The sequence below is a fragment of the Thermobia domestica genome, chromosome 5 (assembly GCF_964235325.1).
Source record: "Thermobia domestica chromosome 5, izTheDome1.hap1.1, whole genome shotgun sequence".
Lineage (NCBI taxonomy): Eukaryota > Metazoa > Arthropoda > Insecta > Zygentoma > Lepismatidae > Thermobia > Thermobia domestica.
The window spans coordinates 250,469,645-250,494,064 of record NC_137458.1 but is presented as its reverse complement, the minus strand read 5'-3'; positions in this window follow the sequence as shown (position 1 = coordinate 250,494,064).

The following is a 24,420-nucleotide window of genomic DNA, read 5'->3' as shown; positions in this document are numbered from 1 at the left end:
GCGGTAGGTTTATCAAAAGCAGTGAATTAAACAAGACTAAAGAACAAAATTCTCGTTCATTTTATTTCTGATTGTACTAAACAGTGATGGCAAAATATGTTATTGGTATTTAAAGAAAGAACACTAGAAATTACTCAAGGATTTCATGTCTAAACGATCAAATGAAGAGGAGATTTTTGCCTTCTCAATGTGTTCAAAATCTTTAAGAAGAAATATGATAAACTGAGAGTGCTAAACATTTTCAGGATACTTTACAGAAAACTGTCAAGATGAAAGTGTTCCAGAAAGTCTAAAGAATTTCGTTCAATTGCTGCTGTATGGATCTAACGTAGAAGAAATTTCTATAACATTCTCAAACTGCCCTAACAATAAGCCAATTAATATATTTTAATTTTAAGAACAGAAGATTAGCACCACGAAAAAAGGCACAATATATCTCATGAACCGCCACTCCCACTGTAAGTAGGTTTACAGGTACACACTCTTACTTGCTAGAAAAAGATTGCCAGTAATTTACAGAACTTAGACATTTTTGTAACATATAATCGTGTGATCCAAATTGAAGATCAGATAGCAGCAGTGACATGCAGACGTTACAAATTAGAGGGTCTTGGGTGCCCCTTTCCATTAATGACTAATGTGTACACCATCGGTGCATTGGACAATTTAAACCACAACAGATCATTAACTCCTTCGACAGGATCTTTCCATGGAACAAGTATTAGCGTATGTCAATTGCCTTCCGATTCCAACCCTGGTTTACCCCCAATGCGAATTGAAGTTTCTTCATCAGTATAAGATTACTTATTATCAGATATCTATGCTATTGTGCCATCAGTATCATCATGTGATTTTGACAAACTGCAAGTTCCTATTACTGTTCAAGAACCAATACGGTCAGGGCTCGAAGAAGCACTTTAGGCAGAGGCGGTGGATTGAAAGAAATTCTCCGCTAGGTGAAAATAAATGCTTTTGGGCAGAGTATCATTTGACTCAATCAGAAAATGTACGTTCTACTAAAGGTACCAACGTCATATTGCCAATTTTTACTGAAAAGCGGCGTCTCTTTCAATGGTGAAGCATGGTATGTCTATCATAAAGAAAATTACTGATCAATGTAATCCTAATCAAATACAGGTTCCTTGACCACCTCTCTTTGCAATAGCAAAACAAATAAAGTGGAGATGATCCGATTCATACTATGGAGAAGTTCTATCGTTATGTTTGGTGGACTACACATAGAAATGGCCCTTTGAAGAGTGTTAGGCCACATACTAAATGGTACTGGATGGACATTGTCTTTAGCTAAGGCCGGAGTAGCAGGTTCAGAGTCAGCTGATTCATTCCTGGCCTGCTCACACCTAACCAGAACCAGAAGAGCACAGCAGAAACCTGCTGTAGTTCTAGGCTTTCTTCAAATGGCAGGGTTTCATACAGAACAAGAGTCCAGAAACTGTAAACAAGAATTCCAACAGTGGCGGAAAGGAATGATATAGAAAAGATCTATGTTTTCATATTGGGATCTTGTACTGGAATTGGAACTTCTAATTTTGATATTTGTTAGTCACCGACAAAGTAACTTCCTATTATATATAAGTGTGTTGGAGCGTCTTCTGCCTCTATCTGTGCATCTCAGGAACATGAAGAGTTTAAAAGGCAGAATTTAAGAAGGAAAGGCAGAATTTAAGAAGAATTGGGTGTTTTCAAAGACTAACCAAAAGTTTTGTTTCATGCCGTTCGACCAAATTAACAGAAGTGTTAGACCCCAGTAGAGCCATTAACTTAACTAAAAATCCATGTGTTTTTCAACAGTGGATTCTCACTGCTCTTGAGTTATGCAGACCCACAAAAGAATTTGAAGATGCTGCACACATTGAGGAAATAATTAACGAAAATTATGTTGGAAGTGATGTAAGTTTTAAGAATCTTTGTCAAACATTGCATGGCAGAATTTCTGCTGCAGGAAATCCTATTTTAGATACATAACAGGTAATGAATCTATCATCACATGCGTATGCCTTACAGGATCTTCAAAATCTGTTGCAGAAATAAAAGTGATTGGTAAAAACCAATATGAAGATTTTGTTGACTCGTTATTTGTAAAACGAAGCAAGTCAATTTAGTCTTTCATAAAAAGGAATAGTTTTTTTTTTTGTTTTCTTGAGAAAACTTAAAGAGAGGTAGGAGATCATCTGAACAGAAGATAGATGAATTGAGAAATGATTACAGTTTGTAAAGTGGGCTGTATGTGTCATGCAAACCGCGTGAGAGTGATCTGCAAGACTTTTTTCTCATGCAAAACGTAGTTGGCTATCACCATTGATCACGAGAAACTTTTACTGTCGTCAAACAAGTCTGAACTACTGAATATTTTCAAGTCCAGAAAACTTCGGCTGGGTGAAAGAAGGTGGATCGTGGAAGCCCTTATGGATGACCAAACCAGAAGCTTCCAAAAGTTCAAGACAATTGCTAAAATATGGCTACAAAGCTCTTCCTCTTTGCTTAAAACAATGCGTATGTTCAACGAACGGTGTTCAATATACAGATCTTTGCTGCTGCGGAAGCTCCTGTGGTGAAAAGCAATGTGACTAAGAAGTATTTTTTTCTTTGTGGGATAGGCGATTGGATGTTATCAATTTTTGTCACTTTGTTAGTATTTTGATTTGGAATATTCAGTTTTTCAGTAGCTATTTATTATGTTTGAAAGAGTTAAATTTAAAAATTGACGTATATGCAAAGACGTATTTTATTGATGTGGCTTTTTAGTGTCTTACATAATATAATTTATATGAACAATATAATGTTCATTTAATAACAATAGCAATAATGTAAATAATATTGATTTGAATAAAAATTCACAAATGTGGAGAAAAATATTAATTTGCCAGGTTCTGAGCATGCTTGTTATCGCATAACACCTCCAAGTTTCGTCTAGTTGACTCTCTGCACACTCGTTGTATTCTATTTTACTGATTTCTTAATTTAACTATATTTCGGTTACTTTTCATCGCGTTTTAACGTATTATACATCAAATTGAAGCTCTTTATATGCTCTTTCAAATGTTATAGGGCACATGCTTTCATAAAATAAAATCTTAAATATATCTAATTTTCTCGTTTTTATCATATTCCCTTGTCTTCATTACTGTTATAATCGATTACATTCGGGCTTAACTTATAATTTAGAAAAAGAATCATCAAAATCGGACCATTAATTACCGAGATAATGATCTTTTAAGATAACATCACATAAAATCCAATATGGCGGCATATTTCAAAATGATGACCAGAAAATTTTGGCACTCGACCCTAAAACGAATTGAATACCGATGTACTTTCAGTCTGCCAAGTTTCATACTTGTGTCCGGTCTGTCACGATCCGAGCCTTTTTTGTTGTTAAGAAACCAGACTATATTGGTTCTTCGTTGCAAACAATAAGCTTTCATCCAGTTTTTATCATATTCCCATTTCTAATGCGTTCACCCTATTTTAGGTCCACGTTTCTAGTCTATATTTTTTATGCCTTTACTTAATAACCATAATACAAGTTCCTCTGCTCTGCTCTCTGAAGGTATCTTGTGATTCGCTTGCTCCATGTAAGTCAGCTAAGTAGATGTATCTGCATCTGTACCCCACTTTCAATTACTGTGTCGCCTTTTTCAATTAGTTTCTGTACTTATACTCTATGTACATTTTGTCGTTGAAGTAATGAATATTGTAATTACTCTAAGTACTCTCATTGAAGTACAAAGGTTCAATTGTAATTAAATTATTACGGATTTTTTTTACCGGTACTTTAGGAAGAATTACTGACATGTAATTATGCTGTACCGGACTGTAGTTTCATTATTTTGCGTATGTAATAACGACCTACATATTTTTTGTTCTCTTTTTTTTATATGCGTTCCTTTGTAAAGCATGTTAAAGTGACAGGATGAATTATTTTGTGATAAAGGTTTAAATATGAAATTGAACGAAACGGTCGGCTGTGTTTGTACTTCATGTTGATTAATTATTTTTTGTGTACTTTGTAACATTTTGAATGTCTAAACAGAGCTCGCCCATGTATAATGATCTTTGCATTTGGTCTTTTAAAGTGATAAGTTGAATGAATTTGTAATGAGGGTGTGAGATAGAATGAATCGGCAGACTTTGTAGTGCTTTGAATTATAGCGACAAATTTAAATAAAACAACGTTAGTTACTGAAAATAAATTGTTTTGGGTTTAAATGAAAAAATAATGTTAATTTAGTTCTGGGTATAATGGACATTGTAATATAAAGGAAGTAATTAATAATGTAAAGAATTCACGCATGGTTCTTGAAGTGTATAATTAATGTCAACCGTTTAATTTTAAAAGACTTTTTGAAACAGAAACGCAATCCTTGAAAGATTAATTGTTTGGGTAAACAACAGGCAAACAAAACTGCAACCCGGCAGGTTTAGGACGCGACAGGAAAATTAATTCAGAACGACAAGGGTTCTTTAAGAAAAGAGACCGCCATTTGTTTTAACATAAGTGCCCGCAGGGGAGGTTGGGCGACACAGAGGATGTAATATATGAGTTACGGAGAGTGAGAAGGTTTTAGAATTTGGTAGAACTTTCTGGATTTATTTTTGTTGGTATACAAACTTTGATGCAAATCAAGTGGTTACATTTGAAGAAATAAAAGTGCACGATGCGTTTGAGTTGGTGAATTGTATTCTATAGAAGTTAACAGAGAAGAAGTAAGTACTGGCTTTGTTTTTTTTTCTTGTTTTATGTTTATGTTTTTTTCATATGAGAAGGGACATTGGAAATGAAATACACGTAAACACTTGTAATTGTTGGGAGTATAAGGGGGACGGAAGTGTTTGTTTTTTATCTGGAATTGATTGCGGATTTTCCGGCATCGAAAACCATATGACTTGGTGTATTTTTATGGAATTATAAATTAACTAATGTATAGTGTAATGTAATATGGAGGCTACAGGGATTTAATATTGGTTATTGCACTTGGATTTGAACTAGGACTCTCCCACGTGGAAAACCGTACGCTAAATCTTTTGTTTGATGGAGTTTTTACTTATATGGCACTAAAATTGAACACAACCTGTGACGTTGCCGGAAATCGAATTAGGATCTACCGCGCCGAAAGCCAAACACAATAAACAAATAGCAAGGAATTTTGGATTGTTTGGACCTCTCCGTCAGGACGAGGCGTAGTTATTATTTTACATATTAAAAGAATAGATGCATAGACACACAGACAGATAAATTTCATAATAAATATGCGATTATTTTCTTGCTCATAGAATTCTAGCATATCTTCAGAATATAAGAAGTTATTGTTACATGAAAAGACTATTAAATGATGGGTGAAACTGATTACTTATGTAATATAGTATTAATTTTTATTATTTTTTTGTGTGTGGTATTAACATTTACAGTAGGGGAAAGGAACTGGGTAGCCTACACCTGCTTTGAATTTTGCTTGTTTTTATCTTTAGTAATATTGAACTGAACATAAGTTTGAATTTTGATGAATAATATTTTTATATTTGTTAGCATATGTCAGTGGTTCCCAACTTTTTTCATTTTGAGGCGCACCTGGAAAAAAGTTAACTTTGTGAAATGCAGGAGCTGAATAAAGCTTGGTATGTGATACTTTTGTAATCATTTTATGAGAAAATTTAGATTTTTTTATTGTTCCTTGAAGGTACAAATAATCGTATTTGATTTGGAGTTTAGTGTCCCTTTTTAGCACCATAGTTATGTGAGACATGGACCTACTGATTAACGTGGAATCAGAATCCTTGAGCTTTAGCAGGAAATTTATTCCCCACGCCAAAGGCGCGTACGCTAACCACTTAGCCACAAAGAAGATTTATTCGTGTTTAAAACTGTTACGTAAACTAAAATACTTTATATCCACCTCGTGATTTAGAGCGGTCGTAAATTAATAGATACGAGTTTTGTGTTGTAAATGGGAGGAGAGTATTTGAAAATGTTATTTTGCTCAAAGTTACGTTTCAGTTTCATTAATTGAATACCGGACAAGCGCCTTTTGTAGGTATAGAGCATAAGTTATTTTACTTTAACGCCTTAGGCTTGCACTTCTTGGCTATGAAAGATGGGAAACTAGTTTAAAAAGTAAAACGATTACTATGGTTTATATGAAAGAAGCACCGAGAATTGAACTTGGGCCTACGTGTACGAAAAGCGCCCAAGCTAGCCATTAATTTATCGGAATATATTAGACAGTACGGAGAACAAGAATTAGCACCAAGAATGTAATTTTACGTGCGTATGTGACATACAGGCTGGGACGTTTTTATTCTAACATTATCAGTGAGATTATTTTGTTTTGCTAGTATTATATATCTAGGGTTTAGGGTAAAGTAGACGGATGAAAGCGAATACTTATAAGTAATTTATGAAGGGAAGAAATAATAGTGGTAGAGGGAAACAGACATAATGTTTCTTCGGATGAAAGGAAGACATTTCGTATGAGACATAACCATACTATTTTATTGAGGCATTAGGTCATAGATTTTTAGATCAAGAATTTTTAGATGGGGATAATGTAAAAGTAATTAGAACATGATACGGTATTAGTTAACGAAGAATCCTCTTTATTGAAATTTTGTGTATGAAATTAGTACACAGTACTAATACTGCGTACTGCAGTGTGCTAAAATGAACCGAGAATAATAAGTTGTCTAATATTAATCACGATGATTGCATGGTTTAAAGGCACTTTTTAAATATAGAAAACATATTTGTTTCTCGCCGAGCGACTTTGTATGAGAAGTGACTAGTAAGAGGAGATATATATGTAATAACAGGTAGTGTACGTCAGAGACAACTTGGTGTCATTTAATCAAGGTAGGTAGCGAAACTTTTTTGTTACGGAATATAAGAGATAAACGTTTATTCGGCAGTGCAGGCAACGACATCTAATAGTGTGATTAATGTACTTATTATTGGAACTAGCCTTATATATTGATTATAGTATTTAAGTTTATGACAAGATTTACTAGCTGTGAAATTCTGTAGGTCGTCCGCAAATTTCCTGTACACTAGCGTCATGTTTGCCGTCAGATACGAGGCAGCTCAGATAATAACAACTATTGGCTTAACCGACCTATTAGGAATTACCGTGACTGAGTTACTGAGACGCCTTGTTGTTACAATAAGGATAGTAGTTTTAATTCGGTAACAATATTTACTGTATAAAAACAAGCAAATGAGAAATGGCTTGTTTTAAGATAGCACTGGATAAAGCATACCCTTTAATTGGCCTACACACCGTCTGCATGATGTAACTAGCTCTATTAAGAGTTAGGATGGGTTGCATTTTAGATATAACGAAAGCTTTACGCAGTATACTTGACATTTATGCTACGTAAAAATAACGTATTTTTAAGTAATGTTTCATAAGTTTCTTTTTGGAAGTTTGTGATTTCTGTGACAAAAAAAAAATTGTATTAGGAAGTGTGCTGCAATCTATTTTGTATTTATATAATTATTACTATAATTATATTTGCTATACTTCAAACAAAATCGAGACTTAGCCCTAATAAATGACTGCTTAATATTTTTAACAAAACATATTGCATTCAAGTTGTTTTGTTTGAAATATAATTGTGTTCTTATATTTGATATTGAGGAATTTCCGGCTGTACTATGATCGTAAGACTTCTAAGAAGGAAGTGAAGAATAGCAAGCGAAACGAAAATGGCCCCAACTGCGTGTAAATCAGCAATTCACAACTTTTAATGCAAGTTGGCTACTAGTATGTAACTGACAGATTGTTAGAATCTTGCAGATGCTCGCTTGCTGCTAACTTAGAGATCAGAAAACTTTTTCAAGTTCCGCAAGTCTAGTGCAAGTGAAGCGCAAACTTATGCTATGTAGGATGTGACATACTCTGCAATGAAGCAGAAACGGAACTGGTGGGTCACATACCTAGAACAGATAGAAGATGGACGAGAAATAACATACATTGGATTTTCTAGAGATAAGAAGCGATGTACATAGAAGACAATCGAATACAAAATGTATAGATATAACCTGCCGCTTAGCAGAAACTGTACAAATGGATGGAGATCAGCTGATGGAAACATGTAGAAGAAAATGATGGAGACCTTCGTTCAGGAGATGATTGATATCATTTGAATACATATGAAAGTTACACTTTTATATTTAAGCTGAACGTTACATTTTTTTTTCTACAGCGATAGGAAAATGATCTATCAGTTGGCAACATTGAAAAACGTTAGAAGCACAGACGGTGGATGATTTAAATTATTTACTTTTACGTCCTAATAGTTTTTTAGTCTCACATACATTAATTGTATTTTCGTTTTTTTTTTAATTATAAACATGAACATGCAAAGCATTTTGTTTATACAGTTAGTTTTAATTATTTGATATTGTACTGATTGGTATATTATTTTAATTACTTGTTTATTGTATTAATTATTTATTATTTGTTTATTGTATTAATAATTAATTGTTTAATTAATTAGTTTGTTTATTGTGTTTGGCTTTCGGCGCGGTAGATCCTAATTCAATTCCCGGCAACGTCACAGGTTGTGTTCAATTTTAGTGCCATATAAGTAAAAACTCCATCAAACAAAAGATTTAGCGTACGGTTTTCCACGTGGGAGAGTCCTAGTTCAAATCCAAGTGCAATAACCAATATTAAATCCCTGTAGCCTCCATATTACATTACACTATACATTAGTTAATTTATAATTCCATAAAAATACACCGAGTCATATGGTTTTCGATGCCGGAAAATCCGCAATCAATTCCAGATAAAAAACAAACACTTCCGTCCCCCTTATACTCCCAACAATTACAAGTGTTTACGTGTATTTCATTTCCAATGTCCCTTCTCATATGAAAAAAAAAAACATAAAACAAGAAAAAAAAAACAAAGCCAGTACTTACTTCTTCTCTGTTAACTTCTATAGAATACAATTCACCAACTCAAACGCATCGTGCACTTTTATTTCTTCAAATGTAACCTCTTGATTTGCATCAAAGTTTGTATACCAACAAAAATAAATCCAGAAAGTTCTACCAAATTCTAAAACCTTCTCACTCTCCGTAACTCATATATTACATCCTCTGTGTCGCCCAACCTCCCCTGCGGGCACTTATGTTAAAACAAATGGCGGTCTCTTTTCTTAAAGAACCCTTGTCGTTCTGAATTAATTTTCCTGTCGCGTCCTAAACCTGCCGGGTTGCAGTTTTGTTTGCCTGTTGTTTACCCAAACAATTAATCTTTCAAGGATTGCGTTTCTGTTTCAAAAAGTCTTTTAAAATTAAACGGTTGACATTAATTATACACTTCAAGAACCATGCGTGAATTCTTTACATTATTAATTACTTCCTTTATATTACAATGTCCACTATACCCAGAACTAAATTAACATTATTTTTTCATTTAAACCCAAAACAATTTATTTTCAGTAACTAACGTTGTTTTATTTAAATTTGTCGCTATAATTCAAAGCACTACAAAGTCTGCCGATTCATTCTATCTCACACCCTCATTACAAATTCATTCAACTTATCACTTTAAAAGACCAAATGCAAAGATCATTATACATGGGCGAGCTCTGTTTAGACATTCAAAATGTTACAAAGTACACAAAAAAATAATTAATCAACATGAAGTACAAACACAGCCGACCGTTTCGTTCAATTTCATATTTAAACCTTTATCACAAAATAATTCATCCTGTCACTTTAACATGCTTTACAAAGGAACGCATATAAAAAAAAAGAGAACAAAAAATATGTAGGTCGTTATTACATACGCAAAATAATGAAACTACAGTCCGGTACAGCATAATTACATGTCAGTAATTCTTCCTAAAGTACCGGTAAAAAAAATCCGTAATAATTTAATTACAATTGAACCTTTGTACTTCAATGAGAGTACTTAGAGTAATTACAATATTCATTACTTCAACGACAAAATGTACATAGAGTATAAGTACAGAAACTAATTGAAAAAGGCGACACAGTAATTGAAAGTGGGGTACAGATGCAGATACATCTACTCAGCTAGTGATAAGTAAGGATGGGTAAAACTAACCATTTTGTTATTCACAAGCTGTTAATAAATATAAGCAGATTACAAGATATCTATTGTTTCAAACTGCAACTTGAGGAAGAAAGACACATGGTCACAAAGCATGTACTGTAACGCCAAAACACTTTTTTCTTACTACATTCTCAACTTATTTTATTATGTCAATAACGAAGTAATTTTCGGTAACAATATATTAGTAATTTCTCCCATCTATTGAGTATTATGTAAGCTATTAATTTTGCTCATTTTGGTAAGAAGATAAAAGAAAATGCAATTGATTTACTTAATGAGTACAGTATTTTACGGACTACAAGACACACCTTAATTTTTAAGTATTAAAAAAATATCGTAACATTTTCACCATTTTTATTATAAGATTTAAAAGCCGGACAAAAAAAATCTTAGTTTATAAAACCGAACTAAGCGCTATTGAAATTAGTTTGTATCGTCTGCATGGCGAAAAAGCCAATCAACATTTGGTGGTGAACGATGTTTCGTCGTAAGTGGGTTGGCGCTGCCATTGGTTTTCGAGCGTGACGTCATGAATTGTCGACTAATGTCGGAGTTCCGTCGTCGCATGTTAGAGGCGTTACGGTTCGCCTTGTTTCCAGTTTTTCGCAGAGTCTGTATTCTAGTCTAGGTTCTGTGATTGTGAAGGCGGGGCGGGAGGGAGACAATGTTAGCAAGCTTGTGAATCCCCTCAAACTCATGTTCGTCGCGTTGATGCACTGCTGCTGCCAGTTGAATTCAATGTTGCCAGATAGAGATTGGTTTCCCGCGGCATCGAATATATGATCATTTTTAAGACTGGTGAGAATTTTAAATCAAACACTGGACATTTTTATATTAATTTCGAATATAAGACACACTCGAATTTTGGAAGCAAGAAAAGAGTGTGTCTTATAGTCCATAAAATATGGTATTACCTTGGGGTCCCTTTACGACTCCAGTGGTAAACAATCACTTTTTACATAACAGCAAAACAATAGCAAACGATATTCTATGTTCAACACACTGGAAAGAAAATACAAGAACAGACTTTTAGATACGTTCACTTAAGAGATATACTGCATTAAATATCTCTGGCGTCAGAAAAGGACCCAAAAGTAGTACACAAGGGTTAATAATTGCTGATATCCCTAGAAAATTTTCTTACGTTACATACCTTAAATATGCTAAAAATACAAACTAAGTTTTATAGGCTACTAAAGATAGTCCAACATCAAATTAATCGTTTAAATTGCATTATGTTAAGATGCTTTGCATAAATATGTACCAGTTCTCGCTAGGCGCGTTTAAAAACTCTTAAATATTGTCCAAACAATCACAAAAATTTCATTTTCGATATTTTTTATGAACCTGTAATCCGGTAGTAAACATTAAATTACTGTAAATATGATCATTTTTTATACTTTTATATGCATATGAGAAAGGGTAAAAGCGATCATATTTATAGGAAATTAATATTTTCAAGTGTTTATGAAGAAACTATATTCTCGTGTGCATATTAAACAATTTAAAAGTGATTATATTTACAATAATTTGTTTTGAAATGTTTATGAAAACCTAATTTCTAGTATGTATTCGTATTTGTACTGATTTATTATTTTTGAAGTGTACCAAATAAAAAAAAGCGCTTTACTGTTGGACTATATTGTGTAATAAATAGCATTACTATTATAAATTGTCGAATAATTTAATACTATTATACGTGAAAGGGTACCATGAATTAAAAATGTTTTAAAAACGCCGTCATACATGATTTTTAATCTCTGTTGCGTTCTGCAAACGATTTGCTTATTTCATAAAGCGATTAGTAGATGGAATGTTCTGAGTTACAATTGTTTTAGTTAATACACATCTTCATGTTGTTTTTTTTTTTAGGTTGCCTGAAATAAAATTCAAATTTTATTAGAAGTCTTTGGTAGAAATTATAGTGGGGTAACCTCTTAACCCACAGGTGTGTCAACTCCCGTTAGAACCCCTAGTATGGTACATATAATAGTTTCCTGATATTTTCATTACTTATAACGAAGATTCAAAAGTTCAAATCCATAAGGGTTCCTATTCTTACAATGGGGCTATAGCGGCTCAGCAGTAGAGTGCTTATCTCTGGTACGTGATGTATCTGGTTCAAACCCCAGCGAAGTAAGTTTCTGACGGATAACATCATGCCCGTGGGTTTACTCGCGGTACTTCTGTTTCCTCCCGTGCTCTCATTCCACCAATTTACTTGCCTTAATCATGCGTCTCCCTTAGCCCAAACAGCATAATCGTGGGACTTAAATTGAAGAATCTCATTTCATTTCTATACTGACAACGTCATATAAAATTTAATTTTTTATATCTTGGTTTTCACATTAGATGTTAATGTGGAGTTTTCGCTGTTTTACGGAGTTTCATATATATTTCTTAAACTGATTAAAAAATTAAAAACAAGTAGTTTCTGGTCAGAACTTATATGGGGATACTCACGTAACCTAGTATACCATCATATGCAAATTCAGAACCGCATCTATAATGTCTTGAGGTGCATAGGCCTATATTGGTTTTCTGATTTTTTTTCTTTTTCATTGTTGATAAGCGCAAATCTGTGAGGAGTATTACATTATCTAAAATATAATTTATTATAAGGGTCAAATTGAAATGGACAATCACCCTTGCTGTATAATCATAGTATCCAGAAAGTAGGTCTGATCTCTATAGAAGAGAGTTTTCTAATCTTCTTTTAACTTTCTTATGCTTACATCATGCGGTCTAATGTTATGTATTGAATCATTTTGCATAGCAAAACATCAATAATACTTATAGTATAGTATAGTATATTGCAGTGGCGGCGGTTGGACGTTAAAAGTGGGGGGGCAAGACATGATCTGAACAATTGTATATCAATGTTAGATTTCCTGATTGTTTCTAACACTGTTTGATGAAAGGTTGTATAACTAATAGGATACTATTTTTTCACTTAAAATACCGCATATCATATTTCTATTTTATTAGGTAAATTCATAAGAGCAATAGAGGTAGGTATTAACCGTTTATACTGTTAAACAACGAAAGTGTAAGAACAGATTTGAGTTCTTGCTCATGAACATCTTAAAATTATGTCTGGAAAATTGTGTGATTAGATGATTTAATAAATTTGCAAAACAAATAAATAGAAGGGACAATATTAATCATAGTAATGAATAATGACGCTTGTTTTGCAGAAGTTGTATTGAAACTAGGAATTAATGAACAACTTATACTTTTAATTCCACGCATGCCATTAAATGAATGTTTTTACTCTTAGAAAATGAAAAACAGTAAGTACTGCAAACATATGCTATGACATTTAAAGAAATATGCAATTGCAATATTAATTGCTTTGAATTGCAATTAAAACGCAATTCCTGTAGTTTTCTTAACTAGACGCGAAGACAAATAACCAATACGTACTCACGCAACAGCAAATATATGGCACCATTTTTTCTGTGAAACAGTAATACATAAAAAACCTTTACCAGGGTCCACATTCTGGAAAATAAGTGAAAGTCAGGGAAAGGTCAGGAAGTAAAAATGTATCAGGTGAAGTCACAGAAATGGCAGATTGGTCAGGGAAAGTCAGGGAAAAATCGATTTAGGTTTATTGTTCAATTACTGAATTTATGAAATAGGGTTGATTTCTTTACTGTTAATGGATGCAAAATCTGGTGTTCTCAATGATGATATTGAGGGAGTCAGTATTCTCTGATATAGTTGTTGAAACTAATTTTCTGCGAGAAACACATCTAACTGCATCCTGGAATATTTGCTCAAAAGGGTAGACGCTGTTCTAGAAGAATTGCATGGTGCCAAGAGGATATCTGGACAAGTGGCTGAGAACGCGAAGAAGTAGTATCTCCAGCTCACAGTGAATGCTCAGACACGAAGAATTTAAGGAACACTCGAGTGAATTCATAGCCAATGACAGAGATTGTATTGGGCTTGATGAGTGTTTTACTGTGTCTTAGGAAATGGGAAGAATTTCGTTGACTTATGGTCGTTATGAAATTGTGTTTTATCTTCTTTCACGGAAACGCATTTTTTGAAAGTGGTTTCACAATAAATAAAATTCTCATTGTTGGGAACTTACAAGAAGAATCTCTGGTAGCTCAACGGATCATATATGATTCTGTGATGAAAATAGATGGACCATCAAGATTAATAATTACAAGAGGTATGACAGATTCAGTGAGAAGTTCAATGAGACAATCAGGTGTATTTGGAAAAGAAAAGAGAAATAAATGCTGGAGACGAGAAGAGGAGGGAGAAACGGAAGATTCAGCAACAACTAAAGGTGTTGGAGGAAGAAGAAAAGAAAATTAAACTGCGGAGACAACAAGAAGGATATTCAGATCAATGAGAAGGAAACTATGCGAGAAAGAATGAAAACAAATTTCTAAATGGGTTGCATTTAACAACTGCACCAGCAAAAGTGTGTGTTACATATTGTGTATGTTTTTTTAATAATCAGTAAAATCATGTAGGAATTGTTTATTACTATAGGCAATATTATAATATTGTAATTGGTATTATAATGATTATTTTTACCATATCTTAAGTACTCTGTATACTGCACACTTTCGTTTGTAACTTTAGAATTTGTGTAATATGTAGGCCTAATCAATATCGGCCTAATGCATATGTTTGTAAATTTACATTCGTTTGGAAAGAAAATTGAAAAAAGAAAGAAACAGAAGCGGAAGAGAACAAGGCCAACTATTGGAAGTGTAGAGGCTGGGGTTTCTTTCTTTTTTTTCTTTATTTTTAAGTTATTCAGGGGTCAGGGAAATCTGGAATTTTCGTCATGAAATGTCAGGGAAAAGTCGTTTTTTTTTCCTCCAAATTGTGTGAACACCCTGTTTACATTTCCAAATAAAACTATATAAATTAGGGCGTCACTTCAAAAAAGTGGGGGGGCAACTGCCCCCTCTTGCCCCCCCTAATCGCCGCCCATGGTATATTGTATGTTATAGTATATTGTAAAATGTGTTTATGAAATAGGGGGGGAATCTCTGAAATCTTTTCTTCAGAGATCTACTTTATTACGAGAACACACATGACACTCCTTAGTTAAGCATGGATGCTTGCTTTCGCGTAGTAATTCAAATACGTTTTTCCGTCATGATGATTTGTAATGCTTATTACGTCTCTATCATTAAATTTCTTAACTTCTACCACCTAATAGGAAAAACCCACATTACTATGGTTTCGCTTTTATTTCACAATATCTTGTAACTGTTAGGCTTGCCGTCTCTAACTTAAAACGGAGTGATGACATATTTTCAAAAATTTTATAATTTATCCTTTGAGGACCCCATGGTGCTCTCAAATCCCATGGGAATACGCAATTATTTTTGCGTGAAATTGCTTCCGGAATCTTTATTAACATGCAATAACCAGTTTTGGAAATTTTTACTATCTAATACGGAAATTCCATAACTATACGGTGTATCTTTTTATTTGATAATGTCTCGATAGGTGCCAGATATATCGAGAACTGGTCTTCGGTGAATTCACCTCTGTAATTTCCTTCAAATCTATGTTGGAACATACTTTGAAAGTATATTTTGAAAATATTACACTCTAAAAATGGTATAGTTGGGACAACCAGAAATAATGAAAGAATGCAACAATACCGGATTATTAATATAGCACTAGTACTACTTATAGTTGGGAGGACAATATTACATTGTTAAAATTATAGCTAAGTTAACAAAATTCATTGCTGTTCAATATTCTTAAGATGGTAACTATACTATATAGAATGGTTGTTAATACCTTTGCAAGATTTACTGCGGCTGTCGCAACGATATAAAGTATGTCGTAATCATACCCCTACTCTGCACTTCTTATTAGGAGTATATTCTCGTTACAGCGATCTATTTTGTGCTATCCTTACTAAAGACTTGAATTGTTCCTTCAGAACACACTTACGAGGGAACCTATCCAAGTGTAACTCTGACTTCGAGTTGAGACTATGGCCGTTGGATATCTTGTCCCAAAAGAACATAATACGAAAAGGGATACATCCTCGATCGCAACCGTTGCGGAGATATAAGCGTGAAAAGTTAGAAATTGAGCTTCATACTCAGGGCCGGCCTTAAGCCGATTGGACCGATTGCTCCCAATCGGGCCCGCGCCTAAGGGGGCCCCGCGCTAAAGCCATCCAATCTACTGTTAAGTCTAATCTACCCTCCAGAGACATTGTAACAGCATATTAGGCTCCAGAGAAACAAGTGTGTTGTGGTCCCTATGAGTAAATTTTGCTCCAATACATGTAATTAATGTACATGCCATTCTGCTCGCGGGCTTCCCGGGCAAGTTGCTATGGTACCGTTAAGATGACTCTGCTACTCTCAATTGTCAAGTACACACAACAACATATTGCAATACAGGTACATCCATTGACTCCACAAGTGAGGATATTGCCTCTCCCTAACAAGTAAATGAATAGTTTCTATTAAGTTTCCGGACGTTAAGTGAAGAAATATTTCCTGGATTTAATGCAGTAGCTTCTTTATTTTTATACGTTTACAACTTCTGTTTTAAAAATAGAAATTATGTCCAGGGAGTATTCTCCACACCCCCAACATCCCTAACACGCCCCCAAATTTCCTTACACACACCCCTGGGTGTAAAAGTACGGTATTGTTTTCTTTGAGTTTGTGTAAAAATGTATATCATTATTCTGGATGCACACCCTCTTTTATTTTGAATATCCCAGTGAGTAAAAGTTCTAACTGATAATGTCATGTGATAGTACCGTGAATACTGAGATGGTATCAAATCAGCCTCAGTGCGACTTCTCTGCATATCCTCTTTCTGATTGTAGCTATATTAAAAATACAAAACTAGAGGACAAACTTTGTTCTTCCTGCGAAAAATCTCGTGGACGATTTTTTTAAAATCAAGTCAGGAAAACCGAGTGAAGTATTAGTGCGCAATGAGTAGGTGGCTACTTATGAAAATTTGTTTTCTAACTCGAGTAGTCCAATGGAAAATATGTCATCCATTTTCCATCAGTTCCTTAAGGTTTGTGATCGTCTCGTCACCATTTCATTTTGACGGCCAATAACGATTTCAAGCTGATTTTACCTTTCATAAGTAGCTACCTACGATGTTCTCACTAGCGTACATTAGGTTTTCCTGACTTGAATTATTTTCATAAAGATACAGCTGTTAAGAAATCTTTGAACCATTATTCATATCAATGTACATTCATTATGGCTTACAATTATATACTTGTGAATATATGAACTTCATCACTGTATTTCTCGTAAAATTCTAACCCAATTTGATATATTACATGACCCCTTTCCTATTAAAAAAAAAAGTCGAGCGAGATACAAGATGGCCGACTTCAAGATGACAGCCATGATAAGCATAGCCTCAAATAGATATCTACTTCCTCCCGGTGTCGGTTAATGTGTTTTTGTTTTTTTGTTTTTTTCCCTTTACCCATTTTGCAAATAAAATGAAATTTTCAAGTTTGAAACACCTTGTTATGGCTTATTCTGATCAATCAGTATTTTGCTTACGATTGATATTACACACTTCTCAGCCAAATTTGGTCAAGAAGGTGGTCAGCCAAACATCGATAGGTTTACTTGTAAAAGAAGAAAATTATGAAATACTGGTGCAGAACCTTCTTGAAAAATGTTGAGGTACAAGGGTGAAATATGTATTTTAAAATTCATTCACTGTCTGCATTTCCATTTGTGTTATTTCTCTAAAAAAAATAAATAAATAAATAAAAAATAAAAAATAAAAAAGTAGCTGCTATAAGCAATGAACAGGATGAGCGTTTTCACCAAAAATACATGTTTCAGAATCCTAAGGTACTCATACAGCAATTTTTGGAGAGGGAGTTTGGCTACTGCCTTATAATTTGAAGTACTCACAAACTACCTCTATAAAATTGTTACGGAAGTACCGGAGGATTCTGAAACATGGATATTTGATAAGGGCACATACTAGTTCCTAAATAAAGTCTTGACCAGACTACGATAGGTCCCAAAGTTTCGGAGCTATGGAGCTTCAAAGTTCATTTTTTCATGTTTTCGGCAGCCTGTAACTCCGAAAGGAAGCATTTGTGCACCCAGGTTGGTCTATACTTTTTGTTCTATCTTGGTGTCAGGATCACCTTCCAAACGTTGTCGGTGTTCTTTTGAAACACTCTGTATATATATATATCAGGTGTTCTAAAAATGGCGCCCACGGACTACAGAGCACTATTCTAGAAGTCAAAATAAAACTAAAAATATATAATTGTATATTTTTCGGATTTCATCTGGAAACGTGAATTGCACTATGTGGCAATGTCGCAGATAAAGGTTCAGAGAGAAAAACCTACTAATCTATCAAACAGTTAGCCTACATCGATTCTTTCCAGATGGAAGTTAAAGTCGATATACGATAACACTAGCACCACTTATTAACATAATAATCGGTGTAACTGATGGATTCGTAGAACAATGCTAATGGTTCCAAGTTAATCTGCGACGTTGTCACATAATGAAGTTTTGAATCCCTTAATCAGCTGAAGGAAGCCCTGGACCGTATGAAATTATATAGGTTTTCACTTCATTTTAACCTGAGGAATAGCGCTCTGTTGTTCGTGGATGCCATTTTTAGAACACACACACAATATATATATATAGTAGTAATACAAACCTTGGTGCAAGTTAGTTGTAAGCCTGGGGCCACGCAAAATGTTCCCAAACGGGCGCCGCACCACCTAAGGCCGGTCCTGTTCATACTATATATTACAAAGTCAGATTCCGGGTCAGATTTTTCGGAAACGGTCGAGTAAGGAGACTCAGCGAATACATATCAAATTAGTGTGGGGAGCACAGTACCTTTTGAATGAAAAATTTGTGTCCCCGGGGCACTCGCAGGGTCCCAGGCGGGGTCCAACTCAAAATTTGCAAATGGAACCGCAGGTCAAGTAGCATATTGTATGAAAGCTATTGTTAAATAAAAGAAGATAGAACAAATCTCAACTTTCTACGATAACCCTGTGCAAACGGGCAACTGGCCAAAATGTCAATACAACCTAAATCAGGAAATCTATGGAAACGCTTCTAAATCCGTTAAGTTGCGACAATAACAAAACAGAAAAACACGTTTGAAAGTGCAAGGTATTGAAGTAAAGCAAATTGCTGCAGAGTCTCTCACTGAGTTGCACAACGGACCTTATCCAAGTATAAGTGTGACTTCGAATGACCAATGGACCATAGAATAACCATGATAATTCGATTTCGTGTCCTAGAAGAGAAAGGACACATTGTCAATCGCAATCGTCGTGGAAGGTGAGAAGGTCAAAAGGCAACGGTATATGCTTCGCGCATCTGGACCCCAAATTCACAGATCAGACTGTGAAATTTCTATCGGGGAATTTGCTGAACTTGAAACATGATGGTAAAGACGAAAAGGAGTAACCTTGAAACTGTAAGGCAACTTGGAGAGGAGTGGGGTTGGAGAAAACTGGAATAATGGTGCAGAAATAAAATATATCGGAGGGTGCTTTTGAGAGAGATACTCTGCAGCAATTTGCTTTACTTCAATACCTTGCACTTTCAAACTTGTTTTTCTGTTTTGTTATTGTCGCAACTAAAAAAAATAAGTGTTTCTATAGATTTTCTGATGTAGGTTGTATTGACATTTTGGCCAGTTGCCCGTTTGCACAGGGTTATAGAGAGAGTTGAGATTTGTTCTATCTTTTTTTATTTAACAACAGCTTTCATACAATATGCTACTTGACCCCGCTTCCATTTGCAAATTTTGAGTTGGACCCCGCCTGGGACCCTGCGAGTGCCCCGGGGACACAAATTTTTCATTCAAAAGGTGCTGTGCTGCCTACAATAATTTGATATGTATTCGCTGAGTCTCCTTACTCGACCGTTTCCGAAAAATCTGACCCGGAACCTGACTTTGTAATATTTAGTATAAAGCTCAATTTCTAACTTTTCACGCTTATATCTCCGCAAGGGTTGCGATCGAGGATGTATCCCTTTTCGTGTAATGTTCTTTTGGGACAAGGTATCCAACGGCCATAGTCTCGACTCGAAGTCAGAGTTACACTTGGATAGGTTCCCTCGTTAGATGTGAATACACAGTAAAAATATGCAGTGTGAAGGACGGTAACAACTCCCTCAATTCCTTTTGCCGGATAGCAAATGCTAGTTACTACGCGAAGAGTGTTATGCTCTCTGTATGGGAAAGGACGCAGAAATACTACTGCATTCAAGAGCAAACAATAGATGAAATGTGGGTGGTTAAGAGAATCATCTTATTTACAATCAATTTATAGCTTATTGTTTCCTTTAACCATAACCATTATTTAGGTGCAATAGGCACAGACACATGTAGTTAGTGAGATGAAAGAGAAGCATCAAAGGTAGATGAAATGAAGTGCACACCACATCACAACATACAAGTTCTGTTGGTATGACAAATATGTGTTATATTCTCGCCTCTTCAAGAATACGTTGTTTCTGAAAGTATGATGATGACGCACACAACCAGGCTGTGAAACCGTATAGGAGTATATGTCGGAGAAAAACTTCATAGGTGATCAGGATAATACTGGCAGAGAGCCTCTAAGTTGTTCCAGCGCGGTCTTTCAGCAAATTTAAACGACTATGCGTCTTTTTTGAGATATCTTGTAGATGTGCCGACCAAATGAGGCGGTGATCGAAAGTAAGGCCAAGATATTTGATTGTATAAGGAGGTTTGAGCAATAGGTTTTGAATGGTGAGATTCAAGAGACTGGGGTTCTGGTGTATACGAGAACGGTATTGCGAAGAAAGGAATACAATAGCCTGTGATAGTGGCGGATCCAGGGGGAGATCAAGGCGATTCCACCCCCACCCCCCAGAAGGGGAAACTTTCTTATTTTATATATAAATAACACTCATCCCAGAGTTTGGAGCTCTTAAAAGTAGCTCTAAGTAGCAGTATTACAACCCACCGCCCCCCCCAGAAGTCCATCCTGGATCCGCCCCTGGCTTGTGTTCTCGTTGGATTTTTTTCAGGCGCCTGTGAGAGCACCAATGGACAAAGGCATTGATAAGCGTCTTGTAAATTCAGATTAAGTTGATGGATAGTTTTACCAATAGCAAACAGTGCAATGTCATCTGCATACTGAAACAGTTGGACGGTAGCTGGAGCAGCAGGAAAGTCGGCAACATAAAGAATGTACAGGAATGGTAATAAAGACGATCATTGTGAACCCTAGAATTAAGAAGAATTGGGACAGAGATATGTACTGGAATTAATACATACGTACCCTTGATTGTATTTTTTTTTTTTTTGTCCGTCGTCCCGTTTAAAGGGTTTTGCCCTTTCTTCGGGTAAGTGCTTCATGAATAGAAAGGTTGATTCTTGATTGTAATACGCTTGTAACCATATCAAAAGTATCTAGCAACTAATAGTGACAATTTACTCGTATATTGGGTTTCACTTTTTGCTATAAGCCAACCTTTACGCGGTACATTTGATATTTATGTTAAGTAAAGTACAAATGTTATATTTCGTGTACTCCTTTATAAAGTTATCATTGAGAGTGCATGAACTTTCTAATAGTGCTGACATGATTAGCACTGCTACCATCTCATGTGCTTATTTGTACTAGAAACATGGCTTATAAGATTATACTTATTTAAATATCGGAAACTATATAACTTTTACAAATAAACTTTCCTTAACATTTTTATATTAATTCATGTTGAGTTCATATTTTTAATACCGGTAACTCTTTTGCTATTCCTTCAGACATATTTACAATTGTCTCTTCGTTCTTGAAATTGCAAATGGTGACTTGTTTGTGCCTGCTTCTAGCACAAAAAGAAAATAGTTTCACTGTGCTTCAAGGATGCTGTTCAGTGCATGCTTAACACAGATTGATATAACCATATATATTTTCACGCAACTACGTGTATTATGCATGCTACTATAAGAACGACAAAACTACACTGTATATATTTTATACAGCATATAAGATTTTCGTCATATGTTTACAGTAACATAGGAGATAATTTTAATATTATTTATGCAACAAGAATTATGTTTCGACTGGTCATGTCAAGTTTAACTCTGTTTTTATAGTTGTGATGACTACTCATTTTTATAGTATAAAATTGGAGTATTATAAACCAGATAGTATCCCCAAATTCAATAGGGATATATATTTGTTTTGGGTTCAAAATTCCTTTTCCAGTTGTTGTTAGGTGTCAATTATAAATTTTTCAAAATTGTGCCATCTAGTACGGAAACCCCCATTTCTATGGTGTCGCTCTTTATTCTCTATGTTTCGATAGCCGTTAGGTGTACCGGTCTGCAGTTTTCGGCAACAAGATATCTGTAAACTTCCTTACAACGTTTTTAAGATAATTTTTAAAAATATTTAAAATCCAGAAATTACGTAACCATTAGGGTACGCACTTATTTTTACGTAGTAATACATTTTGAGTTGTTAAGCCTCAAGAAATATTGGGTTAATGCATAAGTTCGTTCGATTCTTATACGAGGGCTATCCAGAAAGTAGGTTACGTTTTCGTCTGTGTCCGCTAGGGGCGGGGCTAGCGCGGCCATCTTGGGGTCAGAGCGTTGCGCAGCTCAGTCGGCATCTAGCCGTGCTAGTGAGAGGTTCGTGCTGTGCTCCGTTAAGATACTGTGACGGTTTGAAATGTCTGCGTTAATTGAAAATCCCGCGAGCTGCGAGGTGCGTGCAGTAATAAGGTTTCTGACAGCAAAAAACTGTAAACCGATAGAAATCTATCGGCAGCTGTGTGAAGTGTATGGGGACAACATTATCACTGAAGGTGGAGTGCGACAGTGGGTCATAAGATTTAAAAATGGCCGAACCAATGTTCACGACGAAGATCGAAGTGGGAGACCCAGCAAAGTGACTGCCGAACTTGTCGAAAAAGTCGATGTTAAAGTCCGTGAAAATCGAAAGTTCACAATAACGGAACTTTCTTTGAGTTTTCCACAAATTTCGCGAAGTTTGTTGCACGAAATCATCAGCGAAAAGCTTGGTTACCACAAGTTTTGTGCAAGATGGATTCCAAAAATCTTGACAGAGGACCACAAAAATCAGCGAATGGCTGCAGCGTTGCACTTTTTGGACGCCTACAATAAGGATGGTGACTCTTTACTCGATCGCATCGTTACTGGTGACGAAACATGGGTGAAACACGTGAACTGTGAAACGAAATTGCAATCAATGCAGTGGGGGCACACAGGTTCTCCCCAAAAACCCAAGAAATGCATGCAAACAATGTCGGCAAGGAAGATGATGGCGACTGTTTTTTGGGACAGAAAAGGTGTGATTTTGGTGGACTTCCTGGAAAGAGGCACTACAATAAACGCTCAAAGGTATTGCCAAACTCTGCAAAACCTCAGAAGAGCAATTCAAAACAAGCGCAGAGGAATGTTGAGCTCTAAGATGTTGTTGATTCACGACAACGCCCGGCCCCACACGGCAAATGTCACGCGTGAAGTTCTTGAATCTTTTCAGTGGGAGTTGTTTCCTCATCCGCCGTACAGTCCAGACCTGGCACCGAGCGACTTCCACCTATTCCCAGCAATGAAGAAGTGGCTGGCTATGCAGCGTTTTGATGACGACGAACAGCTGCAAGAAGAGGTAACGAAGTGGTTGAAGTCGCAGGCGGCCGAATTTTTCGACGAAGGAATTTCCAAGCTCGTACATCGCTACGATAAATGCCTTAATTTGAATGGTGACTATGTCGAAAAGTAGTATTTGTGTGTGGCTTTCATCTGTATATAATAAAATTTGTTTCCTATACTTTGTTGATTTTTTATTCCAAAACGTAATCTACTTTCTGGATAGCCCTCGTATTTTATATTTTATTTTTATTCTACTGTTCTGTTAATTCAAATATAAATACAACATAGACAAAACCATAATATATTCTACGAGTGTAACAATATATTGCATACATTTTACTGTCACTCACATTGAATTACAATCACTCACAGTAATGTATACTCCTCCACTATCTATGACCTTCTCCCAACGATCAGGTAGCAGTTAAATGCCTCGCCTATAGAGCTGTTTTGGTTTTGACTGGAAGAAATTTGTTAGATATTGGTCAAGAGAAGCTTCATCAGGAAACACTTGCCCGTGAATGTGGTTAGAGAGAGAACGGAAAAGATTGAATTGTTCTCGCAGCTTGTGCTGCACCGAATTTTCGGTTAAACTGGAAGAGTAAAATGTGACGGAAACGATCACTTTTCTCAACTTGACATTCCATATTAGTTTGTCTGAAATATATAC